General features: G+C 39.1%; 1 pseudogene; it reads right to left on the reverse strand.

Moving 5' to 3' along the window:
* Positions 1-8786: 8786 nt before the first annotated feature.
* Positions 8787-10478, reverse strand: LOC134731120 (large ribosomal subunit protein uL1-like; annotated as a pseudogene).
* Positions 10479-12218: the final 1740 nt, after the last annotated feature.

Consider the following 12218-nt stretch of genomic DNA (forward strand, 5'->3'; position numbering starts at 1 on the left):
ACTGTTGGTGGGAGTGTAAACTAGTTCAACCATTGTGAAGACAGTGTGGCGATTCCTCAGGGATCTAGAACTAGAAATACCATTTGACCCAGCCATCCCATTACTGGGTATATACCCAAAGGATTATAAATCATGCTGCTATAAAGACACATGCACACGTATGTTTATTGCGGCACTATTCACAATAGCAAAGACTTGGAACCAACCCAAATGTCCAACAGTGATAGACTGGATTAAGAAAATGTGGCATATATATACCACAGAGTACTCTGCAGCCTTAAAAATGATGAGTTCATGTCCTTTATAGGGACATGGATGAAGTTGGAAACCATCATTCTCAGCAAACTATTGCAAGGATAAAAAACCAAACACCACATGTTCTCATAGGTGGGAATTGAACAATGAGAACACTTGGACACAGGAAGGGGAACATTACACTCTGGGGACTGTTGTGTGGTGGGGGGAGTGGGGAGGGATAGCCTTAGGAGGTATACCTAATGTAAATGATGAGTTAATGGGTGCAGCACACCAACATGGCACACATATACATATGTAACAAACCTGCACGTTGTGCACATGTACCCTAGAACTTAAAGTATAATGGAAAATATGTGTATATAAAAAAAGAATTAACACAAAAAATGCATTTGGCCAGTGACGGAACATGTACTTAATGTGAAATTTAAGGAATATCATCTTGTGGTTTAGGATTTCCAGGGTACAGGAAGAACAACTAACTGGGAAAGAAAAGTGGTATAGACGTTATAAGAATCTTGAGTCCATTGGAAAATGGTTAACATTCTTTAAAAAGGAACAGGTTAGGTGACTCTTATAACTGGTGTAAGGAAGCTGAGCAATTGGACCGTGATTAGGAAAACTCAGTGATAGTCCCAGAACCTAAGGTCTTTAGTAAAATATGAGTGGTATCTCCTTCAAAATACCTCTATGGATACCCAAAATAGGCTGCTTGCTTCTTAAAAAAATATATTGCTTCATCTTTAGCTTCTCAATTCTACAAACCTTTACCTGTCACCTCAAGCTGGTGACTCCTGTGTCTCCTCAGTGTGACAACTGACTCATAAGCAGAGCTTCAAGTGTTTTATCCACCTCTTCTTCCAGCCCCTGTTTCACCCAAGACTCTTAGAACCCTCCTTAAACAAAATAGATTATTCCAGCCTCACCCTTACCTTTTCTGCCACTTTCCAGTGTGGCAGTGCTTGATGTTTGTCATTGTGACCCACTGCCAAAGCATCAGCACCAGGTTCTGGAACATCCGGGTTGTATGTAGCTTGCAAGCTAACTGACCCCTTGTAATTCCCTTTATGTGAGCCTTCTGTGTGGGTTCTCTGAAATACCTGTTCCCAATTTGCTGCACTTGCTGATTCTGACCTACTCACAACCCTACTCATGTATTCTCAATCTAGCCTGAGGATGAGGTTGTACCCCTTCCTTCCAAAACCTATTTTCTCTGGCATTGATACCTTGTTCTGAAGGTAACACCCTCTCATCTAATGGAGAGGATTCCATCTCTACCTCTAAAATCAGCCCTCTATATTCATCTCCTCCACCATTTCTCCTCTTCAAAATTGCATTTCACCTCCTCAACTTGGGGATGCAGCAATTTTGGTTCATTCCTCTAAAGGTCCCAATGTTTTTCAAGATGTGATCCCCACCCACCTCCCTCTTATCAGCTGAAAGAGCTTGTGAAAAATGCAGCTTCTCTAAATGCAGTATGGTATCCTGGATTTGATCCTGGGAGAGGTAAAGAACATGAGTGGAAAACCTGATGAAGTCTGGAGTTAGTAGTAATGTGCCAACATTGACTTTTTAGTTTTAACGAATGTACCATGTCAATACGAGATGTTCACATTAGTGGGGAACTGGTAAGGGCATACAGAAACTGAGTTATTTTGGTGACTTTTTCTAAGTTTCTTTTTATAAAACAGCCTTTTGGGCCCCAGAACTAATGAATCTCAATTCCTGGGGCTGAGGCCTGGGAATCTAAAATTGTAACAGATACCCTAAACGATTATTAGATTCAAATGGAAATCCTTGTCAATTTCCTTTTATTTCTTGTCTGAACAGTTGCTTCTCCCTTGTTTCACTTATCTTAACCTGAGTTAATCCTTGAACTCTTCTGAATCCTAGGATTTCAGTACTGTTATCGGTTTTTCCCAGATGAGAAAACTGAATAGTAAGAGGTGGAGTGTCCAGGATCATAGAGCTCATAAAAGGTGAAGCTGGGACTTATATTCCCAATCAGCCTGGCTCCCAAGTCTATGCTTATAGCCGCTCTGCATCAACCCTAATTCTATTCATGATGAGCTCAAGAGCTCTGTAACTAAATCAACAAAAAGCAGCCTTCTCACCAATATTATCCTGGGCCCACCTATTTCTCCAACTTTCTAAGTCCAGCAGTCCCTCTTGCTTCAGCAGGTGGACTTTGCCCTTTCCCTTTTTGTTTGTTTTGTTTTTGTTTTTGTTTTTGAGACGGAGTCTTGCTCTGTCGCCCAGGCTGGAGTGACGTGGCGCGACCTGGGCTCACTGCAAGCTCCGCCTCCCGGGTTCACGCCATTCTCCCGCCTCAGCCTCCCGAGGAGCTGGGACTATAGGCGCCCGCCACCATGCCCAGCAAAGGCAAAAATTGTTTTTGTGTTTTTAGTAGAGACGGGGTTTCACCGTATTAGCCAGGATGGTCTTGATCTCCTGAACTCGTGATCTGCCTGCCTCGGCCTCCCAAAGTGCTGAGATTACAGGCGTGAGCCACCGCGCCCGGCCCGCTTCTTTTCCACTGGAGGAAAATGAGCAATGGGAAAGCTTGGGGAAGATGTGCCGTTGAGAATCCTGCACGCGGAAAGTGGAAGGTGCAGTTGCCCTTCTCTCAAGACTCAGCTCAACAACTATATTTTCTAGTCTGCCTCTCCCAGCTGCTTTAACTTATATACTAATGTAATCAAGTTCACAGCACCCGCCTTGACATGAAATTACATGCTCTCATATATTGCTAATTCACTTCTCACTAGATTTATGTGGTCTCCCTCAAACACTTTAAGCTCCTAATTTGCAGGGTCACGTCTCCCACAAACTATGTCTCAGAGTATGATGGAGAATGCTGACATACCAGATCTTAAAGTGAGCTGGTGTTGGTAGATTGGTGGCCAATCTTTATTTTGCCAAAGCAGCAGTGGGCAGAAGGTGGTGTGAAAATAGCATCTCAGGCTCACTAAGCATCTGTTTAGATTACCAGGGAGAAGCCAGCTCTCAGTTTGTACCTTGGCTTCCTGATGTGGATTTACAGCTCAACAGCAAGTTGTGGATCCAACAGCTGAATAGAAAAGTTTTGAGAGTTTCTGTCTTCCAACCAGATGCACAAAAAAGTGCCGTGTCTATTCAGATTGTTTCAGCATAAATGGAGCATTTATAAAATGGAAGGCAATCTTGGGCAATGACTGTTTTTCCACGTATCTTCATTTCTTCAGGTGGATCAGGAAACAATAACAGGATTGCTTAGGAGAAACCTAGGAATTATATTAAATTAAAACATGTTTTAATTAGTTCTGCTTCTGTGATTGGAATTTGCTTGAGTTTAAGATTAATAAAATTTTTGCTGCTTATATTTTAGGTACAATTGAAAAATCTGATTCTAAAATTAAAATCCACATCTCTCCTTCCATATCCTTAGGAAGCAGTGTATCTGTGCATGCAAACATGAAGAGAAAGAGAATTCTATGGCATCTCTTTATTTTCTTTGCTATTGCTTTAATGCATTTTAAAATTAATGTACATTAATTGGGAACAAAGAAACAAAAGCACATTTCTTTTTATCATAAATAACTAATCTCCATATTTAACAAAAATCTTAAATCATTATTTTACCTTTTTACAAATACAATACATGCAAAACTTTTTTTGCAAACAATAAAGTTAACAGAAATATATGGCACTAACATAACAACATACAGCTGCCATTCTACTGACTCTCAGGAACAAAATAAAAACAAGACTTACCAAGATGCTCTGGGTTTTCTTCTGTTAGTGTTAAAACTTCAGATTTATAATCTCATCTATATTATATAGATTTTAGCCATGATAATGTCCATCTGTGGTACACTGTTAAAAACCATGGGACTTCATGTCGGTTCAAACTGTATGTATAGTATGCACATTTTGTGAATGTGTATCTACAGAATATATATAATGTAGATGAGAGATTTAGTGACTTTTGATATGAGTTTGGTGCAGGTGGATTACTGAGGGCAAGTGAGGTACATACTAATTCAGTAGTTTAAATGCAGGCATTCAATATTCTTTACGATGTCCAGATATGTATAGTACCCGTCCCATGCAGTGTACGCACTGTCATGTTAAATCCAGAACTTACACATCAGAGCCTGTGATATTTTATTTGTAGACAATCAACTTGAATCTTTAAATTATTACTGGTAGGTGATTATAAATCTGCTTTACCCTTTATCTAAAAAACTAAATCCTTGTGGCATTAAGATTTTCTTTCTCCAACCCCAGTTTCTGTTTCTTAAGAGACACATTGCTGGTCAACCAATTGAATGGTAATATTTAGGGGAAAGACAGAAATAATTCCTACCATCTGGATTTTTTTCAGAATTGGGAAGGGAGAAAAACTATCCCCAAAGACAATGAAAATCCATTCTAGCAAGATGATGCAATGACCTGCAAAGAAAAATGCACTCCAGGCACACCCAGGGGTACAGTGAAAAGGCTCTCCACAGGGTGGTCACTGAGTACTTCAATGAGCAGAATAGGGGTGGGAGGATCGATATGATAGGATATCATGACTTGACACTAGACTCAGGCGTATTAACATTCCAGCCAGTACTGCCACACCTTGAGTGTGTCATCTTGAAAAGATTTGTTTTCTTATTCCAATTTGCATTTTTATTAAGTACACAATACATTTTATTGACAGACCTTGAAAGATAGGAAAATATTCTCAAAAAAACATAAAAATGTGACTATCAGAAAAAATCTAATGATATATTTAATTTGTTATTCTTATTTTTATTTGTTCTTCTCCTGAGAATGTGTAATAAGTGTCTGTGGTCTGTACCTTCCGGGGGTGGTTTCAAGCAGAATCTCAGGGCTTAGTTTTAGGGATATTCCTGGGTGAGAAGGAAAAATTCTTTTACTTTATACCTGCAGAGAAATTGATACAGTTCCACAAGAAATTGTGGTAGATCAATTGGTGATTTACAAAAAAAAAAAAAAAAAAAAGTCTGTTTCTCTTTTCTGTACGGTGGAGTATTTGTGATAGTGGATAAATGTATTCTGTAGGTGGGTGCGGTGGCTCATGCCTATAATCCCAGCAATTTGGGAGGCTGAGGTAGGTGGATCACCTGAGGTTGGGAGTTCGAGACCAGCCTGACCAACATGGAGAAACCCCATCTTTACTAAAAACACAATATTAGCCAGTTGTGATGGCACATACCTGTAATCCCAGCTACTGGGGAGGCTGAGGCAGGAGAATAGCTTGAACCCGGGAGGCGGAGGGTGTGGTGAGCCAAGATCATGCCATTGCATTCCAGCCTGGGCAACAAGAGTGACACTCCATCTCAAAAAACAAAACAAACAAACAAAAACTAAATGAATAACCTTGACTGGAAATTAGAGACCTGAGCCCGTTGACTGCAGGCTAAGGCCAATCTTGACCTGTCAAAGGAGTTCATGAATAGCACAGTTATTTTTTTCCTGGGGAGCTTCCCCTGCAGCTGTCCCAGCCTGCTCAGAGCAGCCATTGAAGGAGGCTTTATATTGAGTGAAGCTACAGAGCCCTGGAAAGCTGGGAATGCACAGGCAGACATGGTGAGAGCTGAGATGGGAGGCGGGTTGTGATGTCCTCTGTGAGGGTGTAATTGTTATTATCCTGAGGCTGTTTCTTGATACTGTCAAATAAATTCAGATGAAGGTAAGAAGTGACTTTATCCTAAAGGAGTATTGCAATGGGAAAGCACCAAGCATCAAATCTACAAGCATCTCAAAAGAGGCAGAAAAGGGCTGTGTTTCATATGGAGGAACAAACAAGATTTAGAAGGGAGGTGGGAGAAAGAGAGGATGATGGAGAATGGCAAAATCAGATTCAAGGGTAGAAAATGTTTCACCCTAAAGTCAGCCTTTTCTTAGGAGGGGCATAAACGTGGGGTGTATGTTAGCTCAGACTGAAGGTGGACCAGAGTCCGGGAGCCTGAGGAAAGGAGAGAAACTTAAGTAAAGTTCGTTTACCAAGTATTTTGCTCTGAACACTGAAGACAAAATTATTTGTTGATGAGGGAAAAATGAGAATTTAGAGAGTCTGTGAATTTGTGATATCTAAAAGAGGAAGCAGCATCTAAGTCATAACAAAAGGATATTTATTTGCAGTAAGCTGTTCCTACAGAACACAAAGGATGCAGGGTTCTTAATCATGGCTGTTTACCAGGATTTACTACCCACCCCATTTTTTCCCTGCCTTACTTTGTCCTATACATTTTCTTTTTCTGTTTGGTTTTCCTGAGTCGTATCCTATATAATAACCTGGGAAACACAGGTAAAGTTTCCCTGCTAAGTTCTGTGAGTAGTTTTATCAAATTATTAAACTTGAGCAAGGGGGTTATGGAAGTCCATGATTTATGGACAGTAGCTCAGAAGTATAGATGGGATTGCTGGAACCCAGGAGGCAAAGGTTGCAGTGAGCTGAGATCGCACTATTGCACTCCAGGGTGACAGAGTGAGACTCTGTCTTAAAAATAAATAAATAAATAAATAAATAAATAAATAAATAAAATATTTTAAATAAAATCTTGTTTTAACCAATTATTTTTTGTATTTATGTAATTTTGTTAATATCAAAGACCCACCTCTAGAAAGACTATTATAATTTTCTTCTTAATTATACCCAGCTAAAGTATACAACCTCATTTTCTAAAAAAAACCACAAAGTTTCTATTAACTAACCTTTCTACAACCTATGTAGATAATGCACAACATGCTTAAACTTTCTGTTTTGCCTAAATATTTCTCTTTCTTGAACAACCTAGTCATTTTAGGACAAAAAATTTACCACACAAAATGCCTTCTTAGTAAAATTGCTTTTCTTTTAACCTTATCAAAAATACCTCTTTATATCTTTAACTTTCTTACATCTCTTGTTTCCTGGTTTCTTTTACCTTGTTTTGTACGTAACTTTTAAAGAAGCTTTGAATTAAACAGAGATATTTACCTTTTAATAAGAACATTTAAAAAATGTTTTCCTGTGTTTTTAAGTTGGAAATTACCCAGCTACTTAATATCTATTAATAACCTTAGATCCCCAATCATATGGCAAGTCTCTTTACAAGCACTTATTCCATTACATTACCAGATTAATTTATTTAATATTTTACCTAGATTTTTTTTTTGAGACAGTTTAACTCTTGATGCCCAGGCCAGAGTTCAGTGGTGTGGTCTCAGCTCACTGCAAGCTCCACCTCCCCAGTTCAAGTGATTCTCCTGCTCCAGCCTCCTGAGTAGCTGGGACTACTGGTGCCCACCACTGTGCCCAGCTAATTTTGGTATTTTTAATAGAGACAGGGTTTCATCATATTGGCCAGGCTGGTCTCGAACTCCTGGCCTCAGGTGATCTGCCTGCCTCGGACTCCTATAGTGCTGGGATTACAGACGTTAGCCACCATGCCCCGACTTTACCTAGATTATTTATGAAAACTTTGATAGTCATTGTTTAAAGTGAATTCCCTGTTAATCATTTTTATAGCTGTGAATTTCAGATGTTTATTTAAATGAGACTCTTAAGGTTAAATATAAGGGTACTTTTTACCAATAACTCAGAATTTATCTGTTTTCATTAAACCAAGATATTTCATGTCCTATTTATCAAAAATTACACAAGCAAAGATCATTCTGTCTTGGGCTGGGTTTTATACTTTTATAACCCTTATGGCAAATCTTCCAGTATTCTGCAGGAATAATCATACAATCACTTGATCAACAAATGCAAACAAAAATGCTAATAATTCTTACAACATTTCTAATATTGTTTTGCCAATAATTTGAAAGCCAGCTTATTTATAAAAAAATTTACTTAAGTCACAAGAACTTGAAAAAGCATTTGACTGATCTTTTTTCTTGATAAAATGGTTGATTTATGCACTTTTATTTTTCTTTAAGCCAATGAATTAGAGCTCTTTATTTACAGTAGAGAAACATTGTGTACACAACACATAAATACGTAAATCTATTAGGCATGCTGACAGAAGTATGTCTTACAGATTCAGAAGACCTCTTTTTCTCCTATCCTAGACCTTTACATTTTTTTGTCTTTTTATTTTTGTTTTTTATCTTATTTTATTTAAATGGGTTTTTGGGGAACAGGTGGTGTTTGGTTACATGGATAAGTTCTTTAGTAGTGATTTCTGAGATTTTGGTGTACCCATGATCTGAGCACTGTACACTGAAAAATGTGTTGTATTTTATCTTTCACCCACTTCCTACCCTTTCCCCCAAGTCCCCAAAGTGTATTGTATCATTCTTATGCCTTTGCATCCTCATAGCTTACCTCCCACTTATCAGTGAGAACATATAATGTTTGATTTTCCGTTCGTCAGTTACTTCACTTAGAATAATGGTCTCCAGTTTCATCCACGTTGCTATGAATGCCATTATTTTGTTCCTTTTTATGGGTGAGTAGTATCCATGGCATAAATGAGGTCTAGGGAACTCCAAGGCTACTTAGAGTAGGTGGGATAGAGACATAGGTGAGAGTGGATAATTCTTATTCTCTAGGTCCTCCCTGCTTCATGGGTGCAAGCTGCTTTGGCACCTATGGGCAGCACCTGCCAAGGTTTCCAGGACTCAGGGATCCAAGGATGGAAGAGGGAAAGAGGACACTCTTCTTTCTCTCCCACACATACCCCGGGTATATCTGCTAGGAAGAGAAGGGAACCAGGCACGCCTGCTCCCTTCTTTCTAAATGGGTAGCCATTCATCTTCAGTTTGTGACCCTTTCGAATGCATCCTGAAACACTGGGACTCTTTTGATAAAAACAACTTTTCCTTTCTCCTCCTCTGTCCTCTCCATACTGTGGGACACTTTCCTCAGATGCATTCTCCGAACTGGAAAAAGTTAATTTCCCAAACCTTAAACTGGTTGGCTTAGCATTGGGCTCAGGGGAAGGGAACCCAGAAGCCCAATATGCTGGCAAAAAGTTCAAGTTTTGTTGTTGTAGTTGTTGTTTTACCAGTTGGGCTTTTGGCTTCCCTCTCCCTGTGCAAACTGGTGAAAGGCCTTGGGACTTTGGAGCTGTCCTTACCCCTCCTCTTGTTTTGTTTTGATACATGTTTTCTAATGACTCTGATGCCAAAAGAGCATCCTACTTCTTGGCCAGCTTCTTGACCAGTTTCTTATTCTGGTTGAATTTTTTCAGCACCTCGATGTCCATGTGTGGGATATCCACAGCCTTGGCCTCATTACAGTGCTGCTGTTTCTCCAGGACACACACAGAACTTAGAGCGGGGAGTGGACTTAAGCCTGATGGTGCCCGAGAAGCATTTGTCCTGGAGGTCATAGTTCATCAAACTTATCTGCAACTCCAGTCTCCAAAAACTTGGGGCACTTGCACTCGTCCCCATGCAGGGCCTTCCTGCACCACCTCATACAGGGTGTCCTGAGAGACTTTACTGCTCATGGCTCCTCATGCCATGGTAATTGGAAAAGGAGCTTCAGTAACTTTTATCTTACAAAAATTTGTTCATTTTATCTACACTGATAAATTTCTTATCGTGAATTTGTTTATAACATCCCCTTATGATTTTTTATTTTGTGTAGGATCTGCTGTGATGTCCTGTTTCTCATAGAGATATTTGGAATTTGTATCTTCTCTTTTTTTTTTTTCCTTATCTGTATTGCTAAAAGTTGATCCATTTTATCGACATCTTCAAAGAATCAGACTTCTGATTCACTGATTTTTGTGGGCATGGTTTTGTTTTCTGTTTTCTCTTTTATTGAATTCTGCTCTTTATTATTTCTATTCCCTTGTCTACTTGAGTTTAATTTGTTCTTTTTCCTTTTTACATTTTTAAAATATACATTTATCACTTAAAGCCCTTCTCTTCTCTTCTTATCTTTTTCCTTTCTTTTCTTTATTGAGACAGAGTCTTGCTCTATCAACCAGGCTGGAGTGCAGTGGCAAGATCTTGGCTCACTGCAACCTCCGCCTCCTGGGTTTAAACAATTCTCATGCCTCAACCTCCCAAGTGGTTGGGATTACATGTGCATGCCACCACACTCGGCTAATTTTGTATTTTTAATAGAGATGGGGCTTCACCATGTTGTCCAGGCTGGTCTCGAACTCCTGGCCTCAAGTGATCCGCCCACCCCGGCCTCCCAAAGTGCTGGGATTACAGATGTGAGCCACTGCTCCTGGCTTTCTAAAATTCTTTTAACTTGATTGAGACTTGTTTTAAAGCCTAGAATAGATCCATTTTGGTAAATGGTCTATGCGCTCTTAAATAAAGGAATTCTATTTATTTAGTGGAGTGCTCCATAAATGTGAGTTCAGTGAAGCTGGTTGATAGTATTTTTTAATTCCTCTATGTACATATTGAAATGTTATTTACTTGTTCTATCCACTAATGAGAAAGGGGTTTCAAAGTCACTAAATAACTGAAGACGTTAGAATTTCTCTTCAAGTTCTGTTAGCTTTTGCTTTATGTTTTTTGAAGCTCTCATTAGGTCATTAAGTGCATAAAAGTTTAGTTCTGTTCTGTCCTCTTGATGAATTTACCCCTTTACCATTGTAAAATTACTCTATTACATCTGTCTCAAATTTTGATACTTTTGGCCATTATATTTTTCAAATATTTTTTCTGTCTCTTCCTCTCCTTCAGAGACTGCAAGGACATATATATTAGATTTTTTGTGTTGTCACTGATATTCTGTTCAGTCTACTGTTTTTTGTCTTTTCATGGAGTTCATTAATCTTTTCACATGTTGTGTCTAATCTGCTGTTAATCCCATTCAGTGTATTTATTATTTCTAGAATTTAGATATGTGTCTTTTTTTATATCCTTTAAAATCTCTCTGTAGCATACTTAGCTTCTCAAACATATAGAATATAGTTACAGTATAGTTACAGTATTTGTTTTAATATCTGTGCCTACTAATCTGTGTCATTTCTGAGTTGACTTCAATTGCTTAATTATTTTTCTCAGTGTGGATCATAGTTTCCTGTTTCTTGGCATGTCTGGTAGATATTACTAGATGCCAGAGGCTGTGAATTTGATTTTATTCTGTGCTGGATATTATCATATTTTAAAAAATATTCTTTCCTTTTGTTATGAGGTATAGTTACTACTTATTGGTGAACAATTTGGGTTTTTTGAGGCTTTTTTTTTTTTTTTTTAAAGAGACAGGGTCTCACCATGTTGCCCAGGCTGGAGTGCAGTGGCTGTTCGCAGGCCACTGTGCCCAAATTTAAGGCTAGCTTTTTATGATTTTTTTCTTTTTTTCTTTAAGGGAGTCTAGGGCTAATTGTTTTCTGTTTTATTTTCCAGACAGTACCTTTCTAATTACTCTATTTCTCATGTGTTACAAGATATGTGTCCACTCTGAGTGGAACGCCAACTCTTTCTGGCCTTGTGTGTGGGTTGGCGATTATTCCATCTGCTCCTTCCGAGCAGGTGTGCCCCAGGTGACAGGTAGCTCCTCACAGCTGTGTGCCAATCAGCACTCAGCTGAAGACTCAAGGAGACCTGAAGATCTTCACCGCTTCTCTATGAGGATTTTTCTCTCTCTGGTTTTCTGCCCTGCCAACTCTAGCCTTTCTAAAATCCCGACTCTTTCTCCTCAACTTAGGGATTGTGGTGGAGTCTTTTGAGGTCCTGCTTTTCTGTGCCATGGCAAGGAAGCTCACTCAGTGTGGGTCTGGCCCTCAGCAGGATGCTCTGGGCTGGTGATGTACATTTGCAGGTTACCAATATGTAAAGCGAGGGGTGCCTTGGGAGTAAATTAAAGTCCCTCAGGAAAGGGGTACAGAGTGAGAAGAGAAAATCCTAAGATAGAGCCCTAAGGAACATGGAAATATATGTAGGAAGTGAAGTGATAAGTCTATTATAAGGATTTTAGAGAAATGCCCCTAAGCCATTTGTAGTCTAGAGTTTCTGATATGATTCCAGAGTGTAGTCATTATCCAGAAATTTGATAAGTCACCAGA

The sequence above is a fragment of the Pan paniscus genome, chromosome 8, assembly GCF_029289425.2.
Source record: "Pan paniscus chromosome 8, NHGRI_mPanPan1-v2.0_pri, whole genome shotgun sequence".
Taxonomy (NCBI): domain Eukaryota; kingdom Metazoa; phylum Chordata; class Mammalia; order Primates; family Hominidae; genus Pan; species Pan paniscus.